Raw genomic sequence first — 21,491 nt, 5'->3', positions numbered from 1 at the left:
ATTTTGAAGCTGGGCCTATGGGAAGTGATATTTAGTTTCTCGGTGAGAAATACGTGTTTCAGCATTTTTCGAAATTTAACCACTATGCGGATGAAATAAGGGGTGACAAGTTTTTTTTTGAAAATATACCATTATTAAAGAACTACTAAAATATTTTTGAAGGTACATGTATGAACATTGGTATCTGAATTCTCGGTTACAATAAAAAAATACGGGTTTCAGTTTCTTTGGAAACTCAGCTCCTAAGCGGGTGAAATAAGGGATGAGGTGTTTCATGAAAATTTTCATTATGAAAGCATTTTTAAATCTACATCTATTTGAATTTGGCTTCTCAGTTGGAAAGAAAAAAATACTTGTTTCGCTGTTTTTGGAAATTCAACCACTGTAGGTTGCAATAGGGGTTACAGTTTTTGTGGAAATATTTCATTATGCAAGCATTTTTGAAGGTAAAACTATGAAAATTTGTGTTTGGCTTCTCTAGTAGAGCAACGGCCTTTCCGCAGTGGATACACCGGTTCCCGTCAGATCACCGAAGTTAAGCGCTGTCGAGCGTGGCGGGCACTTGGATGGGTGACCATCCGGGCCGCCATGCACTGTTGCCATATTTGGGGATACACTCAGCCTCGTGATGCCAATTGAGGAGCTACTCGACTGAATAGTAGCGGCTCCGGTCATAGAAAACCATCATAACGACCGGGAGAACGGTGTGCTGACCACACGCCCTTCCTATCCGCATCCTCAGCTGAAGATTACACGGCGGTAGGATGGACCCGATAGGCCACTTGTGGCCTGAAGACGCAGTGCTTCTCTGTTAGAAAGAAATAGTACACGTATCACTGGTTTTAGAGATTCAGTCACTAACGGTGTGAAATACAGAGTAAAACGTTTCATGAGAATATTTCAGTGCGAAAGCATTTTAAAGCTAAATCTTTGGGAAACTGTGATTGGCTTCTCGGTTGGAAAATAAAAAAAAATATTTGTTTCACTGTTTCTGGAAATTCAGACCCTAAAGGAATGAAATAAGGGGATAAATATTTTTAAGAAAATACTTCGTTATGTTAAAAAAATTAAAGCTAAATCTATGAAAACTGGTATTTCAGTTCTCAGATATAAAGACATATGTATTATGGAAGCATCACCACAAAAAAGCAAAAGATATAATTAACAAAATTTTTGGACTCCAGCTACCTGGTCGCTTTTTGGTCAGACGTACGTTCGGAAAGGACCATGCTTCTGTGACCTTAATTAGAGTGAAATATTTAGAAATTGTTGCAATTTGTGAGCAAAATAAAAATTCGATTACAGAAAAACAAAAACAAGGGAATCTATCAAGGCCATACAGACTATTCGAGCGAAGCAGCGGGCCCTAAGCTAGTATTTCAGTAACAGTGATGTTCAGTGCATCTGGCACAATAACAACAGTACGAAGAAATAACGAAAGAAAATTCCATCATATCGTACAATGCTGTGGTATTTCCTATAAAAACTAACCACACTGATGTCACCTTTACATCAATACTGGCGGAACTCCACCTGTCTGAAGATGTATCCTTATATGAGGTCACCTGCAAAATAAAGTACGACTTTTCTAGAACGGCTTACGTCCGTCGGCAGAGAGCCGTACACACATACGTGGTTCTCCTTGTGTTAAATTTTTATGTTTCTCTTTTCCGCAGGGTCACGTTGTAGTAAACTGTGAGAGAGAACTCTATGTGGGCGTTTTATTTTGATCTAAGGTTGCTACTTGCACGCTAGGCAGGGGACGCCGCTCCCCGCACGGGTTGCTGCGTAACAGCGGTCACAAACCGGCACCCACGTCGGGTGGAAGGCCGGCGGCACCTCCAGTATATAAGCTGGTCGCGGCGCCGGTACGGCGATTCACATTTCAGCCGGTTCCGCCACCATGTTCCGCCTTCTGGTGAGTCAGAGTCTGTGTATGTATGTGTTCGTGTGCGTGAGTCGCCTGTCCTACTGGCAAGGTGACCAACTCTGCGTGTTCTCTGTTAAAGCTGGTCATAACTCGGTTTTCGTTTTTTACTTTTTTTATTTTTCATTCTCTATTTAGAGAATCATGTCAGAGTCAATTTCCAGAAAAATACCGCCGAGTTGATAGTTGGTCAGTGGGAGTCCCAGTTGGGAATGCACTGAAGTGATAAAGGTCTTGAGACACCTCCCAATATCGTGTCGGACCTAGCGTTGTGCAGCCACTGTACGTGGCGTGGGCTCAAGAAGTCGTTGGATGTCCCCTGCAGGAATATTGTGCCATACTGCCTCCGTAGGCGTCCATAATTGCGGATGTTTTGCTGGTGCAGGATGTTGTGCACGAACTGACCTCTTGATTATGTCCAATAAATATTCGATGGCACTCAAATGGCTGAAAATGGTTTCCAAGTAGCCGAACATAGCCATTTAGTCAATGACCCGTTCATTTGGACCAGAGAATCCAGTCCATTTCATGTAAATACAGCCCATACCATTATGGAACTACCATCATCTTGAAACTTCCCGGCAGATTAAAACTGTGTGCTGAACCGAGACTCGAACTCGGGACCTCTGCTTTTGAGGGCAAGTGCTCTACCAAGAGCACTTGCCCGCGAAAGGCGAAAGTCCCGAGTTCGAGCCTCGGTCCGGCACACAGTTTTAATCTGCCAGGAAGTTTCATATCAGCGCACACTCCGCTGCAGAGTGAAAATCTCATTCTGGAAACATCCCTGAGACTCTGGCTGATCCATGTCTCCGCAGTATCCTTTCTTTCAGGAGTGCTAGTTCTGCAAGGTTAGCAGGAGAGCTTCTGTAAAGTCTGAAGGTAGGAGACGAGGTACTGGCAGGAGTAAACCTGTGAGGACGGGGCTCAGTTGGTAGAGCACTTGCCCGCGAAAGGCAAAGGTCCCGAGTTCGAGTCTCGGCACAGCACACAGTTTTAATCTGCCAGGAAGTTTCATATCAGCGCACACTCCGCTGCAGAGTGAAAATCCCATTCTGGAAACATCCCTGAGACTCTGGCTGAGCCATGTCTCCGCAGTATCCTTTCTTTCAGGAGTGCTAGTTCTGCAAGGTTAGCAGGAGAGCTTCTGTAAAGTCTGAAGGTAGGAGACGAGGTACTGGCAGGAGTAAACCTGTGAGGACGGGGCTCAGTTGGTAGAGCACTTGCCCGCGAAAGGCAAAGGTCCCGAGTTCGAGTCTCGGCCCAGCACACAGTTTTAATCTGCCAGAAAGTTTCATATCAGCGCACACTCTGCTGCAGAGTGAAAATCTCATTCGGGCACCATCATCTTGTATATACCTTGTTGCCAACTTGGGGCCCAACCGATATGGTCACGAGCCTAGGAGACGCGGTGTAAGCGATGTCGTGCTGTTAGCAAACACACTCGCGTTGGTCGTCCGCTGCCGTAGCTCGTAAACGCCATATTTCGCCGTACTATCCTAACGGATTCGTTCGTCGTACGTCCCACACTGATTTCTGCAATTATTCACGCAGTGTTGCTTGTCTGTTAGCACTGACAACTATGCGCAAACGCCGCTGCTCTCGGCCGTTAAGTGAAGACCGTCGGCCACTGCGTCGTTCGAAGCGAAAGGTAATGTCTGAAATTTGGTTTTATCGGCACACTCTTGACAGTGTAGAGTTCGGAATTTTGAATGTTGAATTCCCTAACGATTTCCGATATTGAATGTCCCATACGTACAGCTACAACTACCAACCCACATTCAAAGTCTGTTGATTCCTGTCGTGCGGCCATAATCACATCAGAAACATTTTCACATGAATCACATGAGTACAAATGACAGCAACGCCCATGCACTGCCCTTTCATACCTTGTTTACATGATACTACCGCCATCTGTATAGGTGCATATCGCAGTCACATGACTTCTCTCATATCATTGTATATGAGCGGTGAATTCCAGTTCCGGAAAATGCCTTAAAACCAAGGAAATCGTTCCGAAAAGCTTAGTCAGAACTGGAAGACGTGAACTACTTATTATGTAATTCTGTGACAATAAGCCCTACAGCAGAACTATGGCTCTGAGCACTATGCGACTTAACTTCTGAGGTCATCAGTCACCTAGAACTTAGAACTAATTAAACTTAACTAACCGAAGGACATCACACATATCCATGCCCGAGGTAGGATTCGAACCTGCGACCGTAGCGGTCGCTCGGCTCCAGACTGTAGCGCCTAGAACCGCACGGACACCACGGCCGGCTCAGAACTATGAAACACTACATTATGTTAAAGTATAATTTTTAAAGGTGTACGTACAAAGTAAAAACGCTCGACACATTTGAACCATTTTCTATATCTGCAGTCCTGAATTTCCCTGAACATTTTTGTACTTCCTTCTTTCGTCGATTAACTGAAATATTTATGTCTGTTACCCATGGTTTCTTTGCAGTTACCTTCCTAGTACCTAAGTTTTTCTTTCCAACTTCCGTTATTACCTTTCTTTAGAGACGTCAATTCCTCTTCAACTGAATTGCCTACTGAACTATTAATTATCTCAGCATCTATAGCCGCAGAGAATTTCAAGCGTATTTCTTCATTGCTTAGTGTTTCCGTATCCTACTCATTCGCGCATTTATTCTTCCTGACTAATCTCTTAAACTTCAGCCTATTCTTCATCCATACTAAATTGTGATCTGAATCTGCATCTGCTCCAGCCTTATAATAGAATATCTGTTTTCGGAGTCTCTGCTTGACCATGATGTAATCGAAACGAAATCTTTCCGTTCCTCCCGACCATTTCCAAGTACGCCTACTCTTCTTCTGATTCTTCAACAGAGTAGTCGCTACTACGAGCTGAGATTTGTTGCAGAACTCAATTACTCTTTTTTCCTGTCATTCCTACTAATAACTCCATATTCTCCCAAAACCATTTCTTCTTCTCCTTCTCCTTCCCCTCCTTGACTATTAGATTTTCATCTCCATTTATGTATTGAATTACCCATTCAGTATTCTCATAGGCTTTTTCTATCTTTATCTCTTCATCTTATGCTTGTGACTTCGAATGTATACCTCAAGTGTTGTTGTCAATGTTGATCTGCTTTCGGTTCTGATGAGCACAATCCTGTCACTAAACTGTTCACAGTGACTCACCCTTTGCTTGACTTTCCCATTCATCATTTTCGGCTGCTGTTGCCAAGGGACATTAATGAAGAGTGTATCCATCATTCGCCTTTATGATGGCTAGAACTCTGTTGAGGACACTTTCAGTGAGATGTCTGAAGGCCTGTGGAGAAATGGTAGCCAATTCCTCTTCAAGAGCCGAAAGCGGAGAAGATAAGATAATACAAAATTGTTAAGGCTTTCGTGGCCACTTGTTGACAAACTGCCTATTGGCTTCTGTCTCGGGTTTTTCGGCCGACGTTCATGTAATGATTTTTCTGACGTTTCGCCAGCACGAGTGGCTGGCATTGTCAAAGCTTCACCCTCCATTGTCGGCAATGGAGGGTGAAGCTTTGACAATGCCAGCCACTCGTGCTGGCGAAACGTCAGAAAAATCATTGCATGAACGTCGGCCGAAGAACCCGAGACAGAAGCCAATAGGCAGTTTGTCAGATAAGATAATGTTGTTGGACGCTGGGTTTGCAGTGACGTCTACGTTCTAACTGGTCCCAAAGATGTTGTTAGGTTCATGTCGGGTCTCTAGACAGGACAGTCCATTTCTGGAATGTTATTGTCTACAAAACACTGTCTCACATAGGCTGCTTTACAACATAGTACATTGTCATAATGGTAAAAGCAAATGACACATCCAAACTGTTCCTGTACTGTATGCAGTACACAATGCTGTAACGTGTGTTTACATCTTTCGGCATTTATTGTTTTCCTAAGCGCAAGCCGGCCGCCGCTATGGCCGCGTGGTTCTAGGCCCTTCAATCCGGAACCAAGAGGCTGCTACGGTCGCAATTGCGAATCCTGCCTCGGGCATGGATATGTGCGATGTCCTTGGGTTTAAGTTCTTACGTATAGGGGACTGATGACCTCAGGTGTTAAGTTCCATAGTGCTTAGAGCCATTTGAACCTAAGCGCAATAAGGAGACCCTACCAAACCACGATAAATACCCCCATATCGTGATGCCGCCTCCTCCCTACTTCACTGTTGACGCTACACATGAGGACAGTTAACGTTCTCCAGGCATTCACCAAATCCAGACTGATTCTTTTTAACTCCTTGCGCGCATGAATTGTGCTATCTGGACTGCTAGAAGCACTTTGTAAGTCGCGACTGATGCCTTCCGCTGATTTTATGCCATTTATTATAACTGCCCTCCACAACGCTTTACGGTCCTTTCCGTCAGTACATAAAGTCAGTAGGATCTTAGTTTAGCTGTGATTGTTCTTTCGTGTTACCACTTCACAGTCACATCCTCGACAGTCGACTTGGCCAGCTATAGAATGCCTGAAACTCTGGTGGATTTGCTAAAGCCGTCGGCACACGGACCGTGCACCCGAACGTTGAGCGTTGAGCGTGCCGAGTTTTTGATGTCATAGCGTGGAACAGCACGTTCGGGAGTCCTTCCGAACGTGCAGAGTAATATCTAGCAAGTCAGATACTCTCAGCGTGCATCTGAGCGTTGACCAGTGAAATGGAACAACGCCACCTACGTCCCATGCACGCCATCTCCCTTGAACACAAAGTTGTCAGGCGCCATATTGGCATTCATTTCAAGCCTATACGTATATGTTCTGTTTCTGAGCACCAGCAAATTGAGCATCACTGGGAAACCCGTTGTTAATTGTGTGATCCGTTGCAATAAAATAAGGAGAAACATCATATTCGTGGCAAAAGAACTATTGTAACTTGCGTATTACGAGAATATGCTATTTGAAGGCAGTGATACACTGCCGGCCGAAGTGGCCGTGCGGTTAAAGGCGCTGCAGTCTGGAACCGCAAGACCGCTACGGTCGCAGGTTCGAATCCTGCCTCGGGCATGGATGTTTGTGATGTCCTTAGGTTAGTTAGGTTTAACTAGTTCTAAGTTCTAGGGGACTAATGACCTCAGCAGTTGAGTCCCATAGTGCTCAGAGCCATTTGAACCATTTTTGATACACTGAGAATCCACCCAAAACGCATTGTTCTTGGTACAATTTGTTATTAGTAAATTTCAATTAGCTATGATTAAAGCTTTCAGCAAGCGTTAACATCCTAGGAATGGCTACTAAGCAAATGATGTTTTTAGCGTGGTGAGTAGCGTCGCTGCTCTGGGATATTTCGATGTGCAGGTGGTGGTTCGCGACTCACCATTTCCGAATTTTCTTTTTCCTAACATTTGGGTTTTTATTAGATTCTGATACTTTATTATTAGTTTAATATAAGTATATACTATAATTTTTGATGTTACGTAAATATAAGTTCACCTTTTTTTGGGTGTTCGATTGGCTTGATCTACAGGACAGCTTGCGCTACTTGTATAAAGATATTTTGCTCCTTTTTCTTCTAAGCTTCGTAATTCACATGTTGCAAAGATTCTACTCCTGGGTAGGAACAGTGATCAAGTAAGGCTGACCTTGGGGTTTTACTAAAATGTGGGAATGATGAAATAATGTTTATCTTACGTGAAGAAGTTTTGCAAATTTGTATCGCACTGTTTGTAATGGAACTTTTATAAGCCCGTATCCTTATTATTGGAAATGGTACTTTCCTTTTCGTGGACAATGGAAGAAATGTGTGTTTTAATAGAGCTAACGTGGGAATTTTAGGCGCGCCCGTTTGGTAAACATTGTGATTTACGAACTAGAAACTTCCCGCAACTGCCGCCGGAGTGCGTTGTTATCACGTGTACCACGTTGCAGCCCATGTACCGTATGCACAAGTCGCATCATTTCTGAGCGTCCAGCAGCACGCTGAATTCGGTACGGTCAATGTTGACGTTCTACAGCACGGCCCTTGTGCCGACGGGTTAACCATTTGACATTCAAACACCATTCCACGTTGGAGGTCGCTGAGCTCTCTTCCCCGACCAATCAAGCTGTTACCGCTTGTCTACTGACAACAACTACAAGGCCTCCTTTCATATTGGCGAGTCTGCCTGTTGTGCCGTCTAGTGGTCAATTCGGCTTTGCGTAAGGGCGTCCGGATGATTTAGATCAGAGGATGTATCTCCACAATAGTACAAATATAGACGGAAATATAAACCAACTTGTTCCGTTCAATCACGGTACTTGCTATAAAAAATATGAAATGCCCACTTTACTCTAGAACTTGCGTTCAACACTGCTCGGTGCCTCTCGGATTTGTTTTTACAGCAGTGACAACTATACTCTAACATTCACAGCAGTATGAACAGCTTTACTGTTGAAGGGTTGGCCGAAATGTGCACAGTAGAAGAGTTCAAAACATGCAGTAGAAGAACAGCACAGTGACACTGTGCTGAGCGTTCTTGCTGGGACGGCGGTGCATACGATACGTGCGCTCCAACGTGGTATACGCGATCGCAACGCACTCCAGCGGCAGTTGAGGGATGTTTCTAGTTCGTAAATCACACTTGTTTACTCAACGGGCGCGCTTAGAATTCCCACGTTAGCTCTATTAAAACGCACATTTCCTCCATCGTCCACGAAAAGGAAAGTACCATGTCCAATCAATAAGGACACGGGCTTATAAAAGTTCCATTACAAACAGTGCGATACAAATTTGTAAAACGTCTCCGCGTAAGATGAACACTATTTCATCATTCCCACATTTTAGTAACCCCAAGGTTAGACTTATTTAATCACTGTTCCTACCCAGTATCAGAATCTCTGCAGCATGTGAATTACGAATCGTAAAAGAAAAAGGAGCAAAATATCTTTATACAAGTAGCGCAAGCTGTCCTGTAGATTAAACCAATCCAAAGTCACCCCTCAGAAAAAGGTGAATTTATTTTTACATAACATCAAATATTATAGCATATACTTATATTAAACTAATAATAAAGTATCAGAACCTAATAAAAACGCGAATGTTAGGAAAAAAAGTTTGGAAGTCTTACGACGCGAATCACCGCCACAACAAAAACTCATTAGTCGACAGGGACGCTACTCATTACGCTAAACAAACAATACACTGTTTGTTCTGAATCGTATTCTGTTACCCGTTGCTAAAAACGTTAATTGTAGATAATTATGTTACTAATTGAAATTTAATTATTAGAAATTGTACGAAGAACAATGCGTTTTGGCTGGATCTTCAGTGTGTCCCACCAAATAATTCTTTTGCCACGAATACGATGTTTCTCATTATTTTATTGAAACGAATCACACAACTAACAACGGGTTTTCCTGTGATTCTCAATTTTCTGGTGCTCAGAAACGGCATATATACATATATGCTTGAAATGAATGCCAATATGGCGCCTCACAACTCTGTACTGAAGGGAGACGGCGCGCGTGTGACGTAGGTGGCGTTGTGCCATCTCATTGGTCAACGCTCAGATGCACGCTCAGAATATCTGACATGCCAGATACTGCTCTGCACGTTCGGAAAAACTCCCGAGCGTGCTATTCCACGCTATGACGTCAGAAACTCGGCACGCTCAACGCTCAACGTTCGGATGGACGGTCCGTGTGCCGACGACTGTAGGATCGCTGCAGTCTTCTGTGTTTGATGTGGTACGTTTCGGTGACCGCACTTTTCCCTGTCGGGAAGTTATTTATACAATGACAATGTAACTGGGTTAAAGCCGAATATATCATTATTATGTTGTTATTCTGGGACAGACCACAGATCACTGGTACCAAAATATTCAGAAAATACTCCTGGACAACCTCCGGAATTTCCTCAGCGGTATTCCGTTTAACGCTACACATGAAGCCTAATAGTGGATGATGGATGGTTCTTTAGTATCAGCAATTACTATATGCCAATGTTTACTTCTCTGCTGTAAGCTCTGTTCGTGGAATACATCTTTTGGGGAATTCAGTTATTGTTCCAGAAGCCTCTGCAGCTGTTGTCCCTAACATTCTCTGAATACTTTCGTGTTGCTGGAAGCCTGATAAAGGGTGGACAGTGTACGAAGAAAATCTTACGGGTTGTTTCAGTGTAATAATGAGATTCCTCAAGCGAAATGAAGGAATGGGCGTTAATATAGCCTTCTTCGTGTTAGTGTGCCATAGGAGGCACCATATCAGTTCACTTTTAGAAACTGCAAATTTAGGGTCTCGCTGGAAATGCTTCCGTTTATTGTAACTCCTACTGTGAGACAGAAGCTTATTTAATTACTCCTCTACAGGAAGGGCAAAAGGAAGTCGTAATTAACGACGCTGTAGCACATGTTACCAAACATAGAGTGGAGGAGGCGTTGTTAGATTATTGCTTTTTATCTCCTGCGAATGTAGAAAATAGAAATTGAACTGATAGTCACAAAGTAATACGATAAACGTATAAAGGGAACATTTTCAAACTGTGTGAATACTTCTCACGTAGCTGCTATAGCATATTATAGCTAGCAGAAAATATTAATTTCTATGACCTAATAACAAAGTATCTAGCTCACACTCGTTTTTAGTTTGTGTGTTGGAACGCGTAATAATATTTGAGCGGAAGACGACCCATTCATTAAATGTTGTCAACCAAGGTCCATTTCAGCATACTAGTACAGGGATTCACTGCATAGTGTACAACGAAATAAAAAACTACGGCGCTGTATGGATGCCATTCTAGACCTCAGCAACATCAATAAGTTGCATAACCCTACTATTACTGAGTGAATTCTGTTAGAGGAATGACTGCTTGCACATATAGCTGTCCATACGTCCGCTGTTTATTCATGATTACCTGTAGAATGGAACACTAGCTCGCTCCAGATCCAGATCCATGTCTCAAACTAGTCTTCTGAGTATAGCGCCAGACGACCGCCATTAGCGTTCTGTCTTCATCAACATACATTTTTTACGATACACAAGGGCAGATTGCTAACACAGTCTTTGTTCTCACTCTGTCCTACATCCACATATGAAGCATAATTTTCACAAGACATTCCTCTTGCCAGATTTATGTGTGTCATTAACAAACTTTTAAAAAGCGTATTAGGACAGATATTAATAATCATCGACCCATTCCACTATTAACGTTCTTCTCAAAATTTTTGGAAAGTTTATGCATTTGAAAATAATATGCAAATTTGACATTATACGACTCGAATTCCCGATATCGGGAGTGTTCTCTCCATTTCACCTATCGTGATTTAAAAATCTTTAAATGGAGAAATTTCTTCAATATGGTTTATTATCTAACCAAGGAACTCAGAATTTCGAAAAAATATAAAACTTTATTACAGATTTACAATAATGCTTCTTTGTGACGATGGACTTATATAACTAACTACAGAAGCTAACATGTATTTATCTTCATAATGAACTAACAGGTTATATTCTTCCCTTACTATAAAGAAAATTGTAATTCACTGCGTATTAACATTGTCACTCATTAACAACCAAAATGTCCAATCACATTTTGAAGTTTTTTAAACTATTCGTGTTAGCTTTGTGAAATGTGTACGCGTGCCAGTGCGTCTGCAGTCTAAATAACGCAATAGAGAAACTTCATTGTGACATCACTTGCAAGGATGCAGTTACATTCGCAGAAACGTGATACGTTTGTGATCATTTGTATGTTCCACAGAAACTTTTGCATAATATGTTCATTAATTTAAGGTCCAACAGATGTGTTCCTGCTGTGATAACATACAATATGTGATCAAATGTATCCTGACATTTGGCTGAAAATGACTTACAAGTTCGTTTCGCCCTCCATCGGTAATTCTTTAATTCAATATGGTGTTGGCCCGCCCTTAGTCTTGATGACAGCTTCCACTCTCACAGGCATACGTTCAACCAGGCGCTGGAAGGTTTCTCGGGGAATGGCAGCCCATTCTTCACGGAGTGCTGCACTGAGGAGAGGTATCGATGTCGGTCGGTGAGGCCCGGCACGAAGTCGGCGTTCCAAAACATCCCAAAGGTGTTCTGTAGGGTTCAGGTCAGGATCCTGTGCAGGCCAGTCCATTACAGGGATGTTATTGTCGTGTAACCACTCCACCACAGGCCGTGCATTATGTACAGGTGCTCGATTGTGATGAAAGATGCCATCACCATCCCCGAATTGCTCTTCGACAGTAGGAAGCACGAAGATGCTTAAAACATCAATGTAGGCCTGTCCTGTGATAGAGCCACGCAAAACAACTAGGGGTGCAAGCCCCCTCCATGAAAGACACGACCACATCATAACACCACCGCCTCCGAATTCTACTGTTGACACTATACACGTTGGCAGGTGACGTTCACCGGGCATTCGCCGTACCCACTCCTGCCACAGGATCGCCACATTGTATACCGTGATTCGTCACTCCACACAACATTTTTCCACTGCTCAATCGTCCAATGTTTACGCTCCTTACACCAAGCTAGGTATCGTTTGGCATTTGCAGGCGTGATGCGTGGGTTATGATGTCTAATGTCACGATGCCTAATGACTACTGAGGTCGCTGATATGGAGTACCTGGCAGTAGGCGGCAGTACAATGCACCTAATATGAAAGGCGTATGTTTTTGGGTATGCCCGGATACTTTTGATCACACAGTGTATCTCTGACCGTATTTTAATAGTCAAATAAGAAGTTGCAGATGAAGTTATTCTTTGAAGCGTACATTGGCTAATAAAATACACTATTTTAAAAGAATTCGGTCATTAATTTTTCATGTGATACAGAGTATGTTAAGTGGTGCATCCTAGTTGGGATAACGAATTTCAAAAATCGTTGGATAATATGCAAAACTTGACAGGCAGATTGTCACCGTTATTTGGCCACACTTTTGTTCCAATTTGTATTTCTTAAATTTAATTTGACTGTTTAACATCACGACAGTGATAGACGTACACAAAAAGATTTGTGGTGACTCTCACTCTCATAAACGCACTTCCTCTGAAGATAAAATTTCTCAGTTCTAAACCCATAATAATATTATTTTAATATTAAATAGATTTAGTACCAATATATTAATATTACTTATACGGGGTGTAGATGGTCATATATAGTAATACACATATATGTTAAATTTGCAGAGTAAGACAGCTTCCTTAGGAATGAAGGATATACATATATTAACACGCTTGGATCAACCTAACATTGCAGTGCAGACGACAGTATAGTGATAAAGTGCAAGGAGAGAGCAAGACGAGCATTTTCAGCACTAATTATTATTAGTAAACAGGGCAAAGAGAGATGACGGGGCTAGCACAGCGTCGAGAAAAAAGAAAGAACACATCATTAATTAAAATGATTTCGATGCAAAAGAAGAAGATACGAAATCAGATTTGGTAGCGGTTAGCAACTGAAATGGTGCTATGTTCGTAACTATGTTGGCGATGTCATTGAGTGACAAGGAACTTATGTCAGTCAGTGAAATAGCTAACAAAAAACGTTACATAAAGGGACTCGGAAATAAAACATGTACGTTATTTTATGCCGTTTGCCATCTTTGGTCCTCTAGACTATTTTCCTATCATCTGTGCAAATATGATCCGAGTGGTACTGTACTTTATTCCTGTCAGTAACTTGGACTGTTAAGATGTTAAGCCGATTGTTCAATATTTCTCGCACTTAACTGCTCTTGCTACCTCCGGAATTTGTGGATGGCAGTGATTTTTTTTTTCCGTTTGACTCCATGAAACTTCATAATTCAGGTGTTCGTAAAACTATGAGGCTGGTGTATAAGTCATAACGTTTTTGTTTTGCAGCCTGTTGGTGTTCCGGTTGCCATGGTTTTATTTGTCGATTGTAATTTTTCTATTTGTAGTTCACGGTCACTATCTGAGTTTATATACTATCATTTGGAAGTGGTTATTTGAGATCTTCCGTTGTAAAATGGAGTGTCAACTGGAGAAATCGGAACATTTCCGACATATTCTTCTGTTTCATTTCAATAGAGGGGTGACAGCAGCGGAGACAGACAGAAACATTTGCGGCGTGTATAGGGATAATGCGGTAGGACAGAGCACGGCAAGAAAATGGTTTTCTCTTTTTAAGTTTGATCGTTTTCCACATTCAGGAAGATTTTCGATGTTTGAAGTAGATCGTTTAAAGGAAATAGTCCACAATGATTCACGTCAGTGTACTTGAGAAGTGGCATATGTGATGAATTGGGGTCATTACACCATCGTCCAACACTTTCATGCAATGCATGCAATTGGGTGTATGCGTGCCGCATGCTACAAGCCGAAGTCACATCAGCAGGTGACCATGTGTGCATCCCTGCTTGCTCGCCATCAACTGGTTCGTGAACAATGCCGACCATTCCTACCCTCTATCGTTACTGGTGACGAGAAATGGTATTTTTATGCTAACATAAGGAAAATAAACGAATGGTTGAGATCAAATAAAGGAGCAGTTCCCCGTACAAATATCTGCGCGCATCCACAAAACATAATGTTATGCAGTTGGTGGAACAATGACCGTGTCATGTACTACAAATTGCTTGCCCAAAGGGTATCCATCAACGATGACATTTATTGTCAACAACTAAGGAGTCACGCAGACGCAATCCGAGAACAGCGACAAGGAGGACTGCGTGAAGTGATGCTACTCCACGACAAGGCCCGCCCACATCCTGCTGGACTGACAAACAACGCTGTACAGGAGTTTGGTTCGGAATTCATTCCGCAAACACTTTATTCACCTGATCATGCGCCCTCAGATTTTCACCTCTAACACTGTCTGTCGAACAAACTTCAAGGAACTTCCTTTCCGGGTGACAATTCGCTCCGAAGATGGCTCGGTGAGTTCTTCGCGTCAATACCACATGATTTCTTCAGTCGCGGAATCGGAAAGTTACCCCAGCGTTGCCAGACTATTGTACACTGAAGAGCCAATGAAACTGGTACGCTTGCCTAATATCGTGTAGGGTCCCCGCGAGCACGCTGAAGTGCCACAGCACGAAGTGACATGGACTCGCCTAATGTCTGAAGTAGTACTGGAGGGAATTGCCACCATGAATCCTGCAGGGCTGTTCATAGGTCCGTAAGAGGAGGTGAAGATCTCTTCTGAACAGCACATTGCAAGGTATCCCAGATATGCTCCATGATGTTCGTGTGTGGGGAATTTGATAGCCAGAGGAAGTAAAATCGGAAGAGTATTCCTAGAGCCACTCTGTAGCAATTCTGGATGTGTGGGGTGTCGCATTGTCCTGCTGGAATTGTCGAAGGCTGTCAGAATGGACAATGGACATGAATGGATGCAGGTGATCAGACAGGACGCTTACGTACGTGTCACTTGTCAGAGTCGTATCTAGACCTATCAGTGGTCCCATATCACTCCAACTGCACACGCCCCGTTTCAGAGCCTCCACCAGCTTGAACAGTCGCCTACTGACACGCAGCGTCCATGGATTCATGAGGTTGTCTCCATACTCGTAAACGTCCATCCGTTCGATACAATTTGAAATGAAATTCGTCCAACCAGGCAACATGTTTCCCGTCAACAACAGTCCAATGTCGGTGCTGACGAGCCCAGGCGAGGCGTAAGGCTTTGTGTCATGCACACATAGGGGTACACGAGTGAGCCTTCGGCTTCGAAGACCCGTATCGATGACGTTTCTTTGAATCATTCGCACGCTGACACTTGTTGACGGTCCAGCATTGAAATCTTCAGCAATTTGTGGAAGGCTTGCACTACTATCACGTTTAACGATTCTCTTCAGTCGTCGTTCGTTCCGTTCTTGCAGGACCTTTTTCCGGCCATAACGATGCTGGAGATTTGATGTTTTACCGGATTCCTGAAATTCACGGTGCGCTCGTGAAATAGTTGCAGTGGAAAATCCCCACTTCATCGCTACCTATGAGATGTTGTGTCCCATCGCTCGTGCACCGACTGTCACACCACTTCCAAAGTCATTTAAATCTTCATAACCTGATAGTCTAGTAGCAGTAACCTATCTAACAACTGTGCCAGAAATGTTTTCTAATACAGGTGTTGCCGACCGCACCACCGTACTCTGGCTGTTTACATATCTCTGTATTTGAATACGCGTGCCTATATCAGTTACTTTGGCGCTTCAGTGTAAATATTGAAGCAGATATATTACTGATGACTTATGTCTCTGTTATATGTAGTTTTTGTGTTTCTTAAAGTTAGGGGAATGCTACGAACTTATGCAAGAACGTAATATTCTCTTTTTGGGGTTGTGACTATACGGTTAAAAAATTAAGTGCACTACGGGCCATTAAAATTGCTACACCAAGCAGAAATGCAGATGATAAACGGGTATTCATTGGACAAATATATTATACTAGAACTGACACGGATTACATTTTGGGTGCATAGACCCTGAGAAATCAGTACCCAGAACAACCACCCCTGGCCGTAATAACGGCCTTGATACGCCTGGGCATTGAGTCAAACAGAGCTTGGATGGCGTGTACAGGTACAGACGCCCATGCAGCTTCAACACAATACCACAATTCCTCAAGAGTAGTGACTGGCGTATTGTGACGAGCCAGTTGCTCGGCCACCATTGACCAGACGTTTTCTATTGTTGAGAGATCTGGAGAATGTGCTGGCCAGGGCAGCTGTCGAACATTTTCTGTATCCAAAAAGGCCCGTACAGGACCTGCAACATGCGATCGTGAATCATCCTGCTGAAATGTAGGGTTTCGCAGGGATCGAATGAAATGTAACGTCCACTGTTCAAAGTGCCGTCAATGCGAACAAGAGGTGACCGGGAGGTGTAACCAATAGCACCCCATCCCATCACGCCAGGTGATACGCCAATATGGCGACGGCGAATACACGCTTCCAATGTGCGTTTACCGCGATGTCGCCAAACACGGATGCGACCATCTCGATGTTGTAAACAGAACCTGGATTCATCCGAAAAAATGACGTTTTGCCATTCGTGCACCCAGCTTCGTCGTTGAGTACACCATCGCAGGCGCTCCTGTCTGTGATGCGGCGTCAAGGGTAACCGCAGCCTTGGCCTACGATCTGATAGTCCATGCTGCTGCAAACGACGTCGAACTGTTCGTGCAGATGGTTGTTGTCTTGTAAACGTCCCCATCTGTTGACTCAGGGATCAAGACGTGGCTGCACGATCCGTTACAGCCATGTGGATAAGATGCCTCTCATTTCTGCTGCTAGTGATACAAGGCCGTTGGGACCCAGCACGGCGTTCCGTATTACCTTCCTGAACCCTCCGATTCCATATTTTGCTAAGTCATTGGATCTCGGCCAACGCGAGCAGCAACGTCGCGATACGATAAACCGCAATCGCGATAGGCTACAATCCGACCTTTACCAAAGTTGGAAACGTGATGGTACACATTTCTCCTCCTTACACGAGGCGTCACAACAACGTTTCATCTACATCTACATCCATACTCCGCAAGCCACCTGACGGTCTGTGGCGGAGGGTACTTTGAGTACCTCTGTCGGTTCTCCCTTCTATTCCAGTCTCATATCGTTCGTGGAAAGAAAGATAGTCGGTATGCCTCTCTGTGGGCTCTAATCTCTCTGATTTTATTCTCATGGTCTCTTCGCGAGATATACACAGGAGGGAACAATATACTGCTTGACTCCTCGGTGAAGGTATGTTCTCGAAACTTAAACAAAAGTCCGTACCGAGCTACGGAGCGTCTCTCCTGCAGAGTTTTCCACTGGAGTTTATCTATCATCTCCGTAACGCTTTAACGATTACTAAATGATCCTGTAATGAAGCGCGCTGCTCTCCGTTGGATCTTCTCTGTCTCCTCTATCAACACTATCTGGTACGGATGCCACACCGGTGAGCAGTATTCAGGCAGTGGGCGAACAAGTGTACTTCCTTTGTTTTCGGACTGCATTTCCTTAGGATTCTTCCAATGAATCTCAATCTGGCACCTGCTTTTCCGGAACCACGAGGATGCTACGGTCGCAAGTTCGAATCCTGCCTCGAGCATGGATGTGTGTGATGTCCTTATATAGTTAGGTTTAATTAGTTCTAAGTTTTAGGGGACTCATGACCTCAGCAGCTAAGTCCCATAGTGCTTAGAGCCATTTGAAGCATCTGTTTTACCGACGATCAACTTTATATGATCCTTCCATTTTAAATCACTCCTAATGCCTACTCCCAGATAATTTATGGAATTAACTGTTTCCAGTTGCTGACCTGCTATATTGTAGCTAAATGATAAAGGATCTTTCTTTTTATGTATTCGCAGCACATTACACTTAGCTACATTGAGATTCAATTTCCATTCCCTGCACCATGCGTCAATTCGTTGCAGATCCTCCTGCATTTCGGTACAATTTTCCATTGTCAGAACCTCTCGATATACCACAGCATCATCCGCAAAAAGCCTCAGTGAGCTTCCGATGTTATCCATAAGGTCATTTATGTATATTGTGAGTAGCAACGGTCCTACGTCACTCCCCTGCGGCACACCTGAAATCAGTCTTAGTTCGGAAGACTTCTCTCCATTGAGAATGACATGCTGCATTCTGTTATCTAGGAACTCTTCAATCCAATCACACAATCGGTCTGATATTCCATATGCTCTTTGTTTATTACACGACTGTGGGGAACCGTATCGAACGCCTTGCGGAAGTCAAGAAATACGGCATCCACCTGGGAACACTTGTCTATAGCCCTTTGAGTCTCGTGGACGAATAGCGCGAGCTGGGTTTCACACGATCGTCTTTTTCGAAACCCATGCTGATTCCTACAGAGTAGATTTCTAGTCTCCAGAAAAGTCATTATATCTGAACATAATACATGTTCCAAAATTCTACAACTGATAGAAGTTCGAGATATAGGACTATAGTTCTGCACATCTGTTCGACGTCCCTTCTTGAAAACGGGATGACCTGTGCCGTTTTCCAATCCTTTGGAACGCTACGCTCTTCTAGGGACGTACGGAAAACCGCTGCAAGAAGGGGGGCAAGTTCCTTCGCTTACTCTGTGTAAAATCGAACTGGTATCCCATCAGGTCCAGCAGCCTTTCCTCTTTTGAGCGATTTTAATTGTTTCTCTATCCCTCTGTCGTCTATTTCGATATCTACCATTTTGTCATCTGTGCGACAATCTAGAGAAGGAACTATGGTGAAGTCTTCCTCTGTGAAACAGCTTTGGAAAAATACATGTAGTATTTAGGCCTTTAGTCTGTCATCCTCTGTTTCAGTACCATTTTGGTCAAAGAGTGTCTAGGTATTTTGTTTTGATCCACCTTCCGCTTTGTCATAAGACCAAAATTTCTTAGGATTTTCTGCCAAGTCAGTACATAGAACTTTACTTTCGAATTCATTGAACGCCTCTCGCACAGCCCTCCTCACAGTACATTTCGCTTCGCGTAATTTTTGTATGTCTGCAAGGCTTTGGCTATGTTTGTTTGCTGTTAAGTTCCATTTGCTTCCGCAGCAGTTTTCTAATTCGGTTGTTGTACCACGGTGGCTCTTTTCCATCTCTTACGATCTTGCTTGGCACATACTCATCTAACGCATATTGTACGATGTTTCTGAACTTTGTCCACTGATCCTCAACACTATCTGCACTTGAGACAAAATTTCTGTGTTGAGCCACAAGTACACTGAAATCTGGTTTTTGTTGTTTTTGCTAAACAGAAAAATCTTCATACCTTTTTTAAAATTTCTATTTACGGCTGAAATCATCGATGCAGTAACCGCTTTATGATCGCTGATTCCCTGTTCTGCGTTAACTGTTTCAAAAGGCAACGCCGATCAACTACGGTTTGTGTATGAGAAATCGGTTGGAAACTTTCCTCGTGTCAGCACGTTGTAGGTGTCTTCAGCGGCGCCAACCTTGTGTTAATGCTCTGAAAAGCTAATCATTTGCATACCACAGCATCTTCTTCCTGTCGGTTAAATTTCCCGTCTGTAGCACGTCATCTTCGTGGTGTAACAATTTTAACGGCCAGTAGTGTGATATAAATTTTAAGACAGTTTAACTTGCAAAATAATCAGGAAATGTGGTGAGACTGAGCGGTGCCTACTGCGTTATGTTTCAGCTGTTGTTCCTGGCGCTGTTGCTGTCGGCGGTGTTGACCGTCGAGGCTGCCGGCTACGGATACAGGAGCGGCGGCTCCTACGGCCGCGGCTATGGCGGCTACGGTGGCTACAGGCGTGGCGGCGGTTACTACAGACACGGATAGCCGCACCTGCTGCACCGACACCTCTCTAGAGAACGGCTGCGCCACCAGCAACGTAGTTACAGAAACAACCTCCTAGCTGCACGTATATCAGTGTCCATAAGTTACTTCCAATTTATTCCTTGTATGTGACCGAACAAGAAATGATTTTGTAAGTGCAACCAAAGATTACAGATCAGCTTATCTGTGCATTACGTTTGGTCAATACTCATCCATTATGACAGTCGACTGTCGAAGAAATATATAAATGTTTTACATTTACTATGTAACAGATATGTAGCTCCAATGTAACAGTTCATTTATAAAAATTAAAGAAATACAAAAGATTGTTTAATTAAAATCGTTGTATCTCATACACCGCCTCTGCTTTCTGAATTATACCTGTGTCAGAGCGATATCTTCTCACGTATAACTCACGTAAACATTCAGATTATATAACATTCATTCCACAGTCGAACAAGTAAAGCTACGAGGGTGAGTCAAATGAATTAAATATTATTTATTCTGCAGAAGTGGTACAAAGCTGTATCATCTTTCAACATATCTCCCATGCTCAATGCAAGTCCTCTATCGCTTACAAAGTGCATAAATTCCTTTAGAAAAAAATTCCTTTGGTAGTCTGCGCAACCGCTCATGCACCATGTGACGTACCTCTTCATCAGAACGGAATTTCTCTCCTCCCATTGCGTCTTTGAGTGGTTCATACATATGGAAATCATTTGGGGCAAGGTCTGCTGAGTGTGGTGGATGAGGAAGACACTCAAAATGCAGGTCTGTGATTGTTGCAACTGCTGTACAGGTAGTGTGGGGCCTTGCATTGTCATCTTGCAAAAGGACACCTGCTGACAGCAATCCACGTCTCTTTGATTTAATTGTAGGCCGCAGATGATTTTGTAGGAGATCTGTGTATGATGCACTGGCGACAGTGGTCCCTCTATGGGTGTAATGCTCCAAAATGACGCCTTTTTCGTCCCAAAAGAGAGTCGGCATAACCCTCCCTGCTGATGGTTCAGTTCGAAACTTTGAAAGAAGATTACTGTTAATGAAGTAAAAGATCCACGCAGTGGACACCAAATGAAAAAGCTACTCCTTATGTTTCTGATCTAGACTGCCATAAAAATGTGTAGGAACTGTTAATCAGAACTCAGGGAGAAGTTGTAGTCTAATTCACAATAGATTTATTGATCTTAAACAAGACAAGACAACAAAATTATTAATGAAACATCATACAAAAATATTTATTTAAAAAAGCCTTACTAAAATGGGATCTATGGTGGACAAAGTGATATGCTACGGATCGACACACGACACTGACCAGAACACAACTCGCTCTATCTCACTTCCTACACGTGAATCCAGGTTATGGCATCAAACTACACCA

The 21,491-nt window shown here is 43.2% G+C and overlaps 1 long non-coding RNA gene and 1 pseudogene across 1 annotated transcript; both read left to right on the top strand.

The window, feature by feature from the left end:
- Positions 1–484: 484 nt before the first annotated feature.
- Positions 485–602, top strand: LOC126261478 (5S ribosomal RNA; annotated as a pseudogene).
- A 1,209-nt stretch (positions 603–1,811) lies between these two features.
- Positions 1,812–20,465, top strand: LOC126259857 (uncharacterized). Its single transcript, XR_007546571.1, has 2 exons — positions 1,812–1,918; positions 19,970–20,465. It is a non-coding gene; the product is annotated as an uncharacterized LOC126259857 (long non-coding RNA).
- The last annotated feature ends 1,026 nt before the right edge of the window (positions 20,466–21,491 follow it).

Source organism: Schistocerca nitens, chromosome 5 (assembly GCF_023898315.1).
Source record: "Schistocerca nitens isolate TAMUIC-IGC-003100 chromosome 5, iqSchNite1.1, whole genome shotgun sequence".
NCBI lineage: Eukaryota > Metazoa > Arthropoda > Insecta > Orthoptera > Acrididae > Schistocerca > Schistocerca nitens.
This window is presented reverse-complemented; position numbering and strand designations above follow the sequence as displayed.